The sequence below is a fragment of the Salmo salar genome, chromosome 26 (genome assembly GCF_965601325.2).
Source record: "Salmo salar chromosome 26, fSalSal1, whole genome shotgun sequence".
In the NCBI taxonomy this organism is placed as follows: Eukaryota; Metazoa; Chordata; class Actinopteri; order Salmoniformes; family Salmonidae; genus Salmo; species Salmo salar.
Genome location: NC_138316.1, coordinates 4,699,971 through 4,703,917, shown reverse-complemented (window position 1 = coordinate 4,703,917; position 3,947 = coordinate 4,699,971). Strand labels below are relative to the sequence as shown.

At 40.1% G+C, this 3,947-nt stretch overlaps 1 long non-coding RNA gene across 1 annotated transcript; it reads left to right on the top strand.

Moving 5' to 3' along the window:
• Window positions 1–259: 259 nt before the first annotated feature.
• Window positions 260–3,555, top strand: LOC106586992 (uncharacterized). The gene is made up of 2 exons (XR_014382781.1): window positions 260–2,881; window positions 3,020–3,555. It is a non-coding gene; the product is annotated as an uncharacterized LOC106586992 (long non-coding RNA).
• The last annotated feature ends 392 nt before the right edge of the window (window positions 3,556–3,947 follow it).

Genomic DNA, 3,947 nt, shown 5'->3' with positions numbered 1-3,947 from the left:
CCAACTAGGCTCGTTAATTGAATCCTACAGACGAAGAACCATATATGTGACATTTTTCAAAAAAAAGAGATATACATGAAAAATCGTTATTGGACACCCTTTTTCTATAGTGAACCGGTTTCACAAGCTTTCCACGCGCTAATTAACAATATTTTTAAATTTAAAGATAGGCTCTCGTGGAATAACCGTTTATGTGCACCACTCAGAATGGACGGACAAGCGCACAACTTTTCTGTTGCTGATGAAAATCGCTGAAATGTGGGAAAGAAACGTAAAACTAAACTAAAAGAATGGAAAGACAGGCAAAGGAAGATCTTACGGGATGCGGGAAAACCCTATACAAATCGTAAGGGTCAAGAAAAAACTGGAAAAAGCTGTCCAAAAGAGGTATGTGAAAGAACCGTATATCAAACAATCTAGCTAGCTAGCTATTGAGTACAGTAACTAACATGTATGTTCTGGGTTGTCTAATTTGTAACTATAGAGAAAACATATTAGCTAAAGTTCGTTGGCTACTAACTTATACATTATCGTTACAAATGTTATTGCTAGATTATAGAAGAAACATAGCTAGCTACTTTTTCTCCATCCACCGGATGATTCGACATGGCTACAGTAGCTAGCTAGTTATATGTAACGTTACACTGTATCCTGCAGGGAAGAGCGTGTTCCACTACGTGCAGAAAGGATTGTGGAAAGTTGACTGATGAGCGCAAGCTGCATCTGTTCAACACTTTCTACACTGTCCCATACGAGAAACAACAAGCGTTGATTCTCTCCGGCTTAGAACAGGTTAGAAATAGGACAAAACTCCTATTATTATAATAGCTATATTGAACACTTGCATAGTTTAACTTTGACAGTAATGATACGTACATTAACGTTAACTCTAAAAGTGCAGTGTTACACAATGGTGCAACACAAACTCATTCTGTGTATAGGTTGGGAGTGTGTGAAAGATGGAGGTCCTGATCAAGCAATACCCTGAATGTGCTACAGTATATTAAATTCTGAATTTATCATTGTCAATTTTTATTGCAGCATGAGGTGAAACGGAGACGTAAACCTGAGGATACAAAGGAGAACAAACGACGGAAACAAACCTTCAAATACCATGTACAGCAAGCAGGCCAGAGATTGAATGTGTGCAAGGTCACTTTCATGTCTGTGTTCCAGCTAACCAACAGCCGTCTTCAGGCAAGTGAAAATATGAATTAATGTCTATATGAATATCAATTACAAACATATTGTATTCTTTGTACTAGTTTTTTTAGAACCTGCTAATTGAAATGTAATTGTTTTGGTCAGGTTGTTCAGGAAAAGTTAGGAGTTCAAGCTGAGGCAGGTGAGGTTGCAGGGTCTCCAGATCAGGCTACTGAGGCTAGGTCTCCTTTAGAAGATGGAAGAGGGAAGCATAGCAATAGGTAATGCGCTATGGATTCCAGCCTGGATTATTTCACTATAGCAGTGCTCTAAACAATCTTCTAAACATTAACATAGAGTATCGAATGGATGAATAGCGAATTCTGAAACAAAAATATAAAAATGTTTATTACTTTTAAACAAAATGATGGTAATTAAGCTGTCCAACTACAACCTGAGCATTGAGGACTGAGTGCCGATTACCTTCCCCCTCCCACCGGACGGCACTGGCCTAATTCTCGCCGCCCTACAGGACCCCCCGGCCACAAACGGCAATGGCGTGACCGGGATTTGTACCCCGGTTATAGCGACACAGTTGCACTCTAAGGCAGGTCCCTAGACCATTGAGAGAATACAAGTTCAACAACATCTTGTTGTCTCCTTACAGGCCACATCGGATACATGCTACAGTGAAAGAGGGCATCAAGGAGCACATTTTATCTTTCCCAAGAACCCAGAACCACTACTCTCGGATGAAGGGGATGTACACAGAGAATACCTCAGCCCTGATCTGAATTTGTTGCGAATGTACCGACTCTACAAAGAGAAGAATACCACATCATCTGCAAAATTCTGGGTTTATAGGGACATTTTCAAACAGCAGAGTCTCAATTTCGGCCAACCCAGGAGTGACACCTGTGGCAAATGTGACGCATTCTTCACTAAGATGTCAGCAGCAACATCTGAAGAGGAGAAGAGGAAGATTGTAGTTGAAAGTGAGTTGCACCATCAAAGCCGAAAAGGCCTACACACAGCTTCAAAGTGACACTGAGTGGGCTAAAGCCAATGCTGACTGCCATGTCATTTCTGTGGATCTACAGGGGGTGATGTACCCCCTAATCGGACCCACTCCATTGTCTGATACCAGCGGCAGCTGTCAAATTTTAACCTTTGCATCCAGGAACTTGGAAAAGAAGATCCTGCATACATGTGTGTTTGGCATGAGGGGATTGCACACCGAGGTGCCATTGAGGTAGCAAGCTGCATATTGAAGTGGGTGAAGACAAAATTCACGCCACTCCCAAAACCAGAGGTGCGCAAGTTGATCATCCTCAGTGACAGATGCTGTGGGCAGAATAACAACTGGCGGATGCTCAATCTGATGTCGATGCTCATCTCTATGGGTTACTTTACCCAAGTTGAGCAGAAGTTCATGGTCTCTGGTCATTCTTTTCTTCCTTGTGATCGATCTTTTGCCACCATTGAGAAGAGGGGCAAGGTGTCAGTCCTTCATACACCTGATGATGTTTCAAAGATGATACTTGAAGCACAACCAGCAAAACCATTCAAGGTGATGAGGATGCAATGTGAAGACTTCAGGCACCTGCCAGATTCTGTCCTCAAGCGACCAGCTGGACTACAGATCACCTCAGTGAGGTGGTTAAAAGTCACAGGTATTGGGAAAGGAATCGATCGCAAACATTGGCTCATTCTAAGATCCGATGACAGTATATCACAGGTATTGCACAGAGAATAGTTTACTAACATTCATCATCAACATGCAACATGTTGTTCTAACAATAAAATATCCTAGTGCTTGACTGTGAAAGTTGTTTATTGATGTCAGGAACTTAAAATGTTTCTGTTGTAATTTCAGTTGAGGATCCTTGGAATCTGTACGCCAGACAGAGCCACAGTCTATTTGAGGCTGATCTCCAAACCAAAACAAGGAGCTACACCTCAACCTCCCTATTTTGCAAGCCACTACCCTAGAGCATATGAGAGTCCTCTGCCCATCAAAAAAAACAAGTACCAAGATCTGATGACCATGCTCAACTACTTGCCAGCTGCTGCACGCTCTTTTTATAAATCACTGCAGAGTGAATAATTTGATGTTAAACCAAGCTACATAATTAACCGTTTTTTCTGTGAGTTTATGATCCCCTGAACCTGTATAGTATGTTGAATCTGAATACATTTCAGAAAACATGTCACCCCTATTGTAGGAATTTTCTATGTGAATCAATTTGTGTATGATTTCAACCAGCACAATATATTGAATTAATTTAATTTTAAGATGTTGTTCCTAGTGTAGAAAATGTTATGTACAATGTGTTCTGTTGAGAATGATTTTGTGTGTGATCATTTGAACCTTTTTTAAATCTGAATTAATTAAAAACAAACAAGTCATCACATACAGTATGTGAGTATTCATTTGATCTTGATTCCCTTTTGTTATTCATTACAATACACAGTACGTCTCTCTGTCACCACATTTAGCATCAACTCTAAGCAGTTAATACTTATTTACTGCTGTCACCTCAGTACAGGACATTTCTTGCCTTTAGCATGGGTTTAACGCAATTCAAAACTTAATTGCTGATCATAGTGTTAAACGCAAAGAGAATGGGTTTCTGAACGTTTTGTAATATTGACCTTAGGGAGCTGCATATTGGCACATCACATTGATCCATATTTGATATGTAGAAGTTGTGCTTCTTTTGATTGAATTCTATTTTTGTAGTTATTCTATGGTATGTTCACATTGAGGGCTTCATTTTAAATGAGACTAAGATTTCATGACT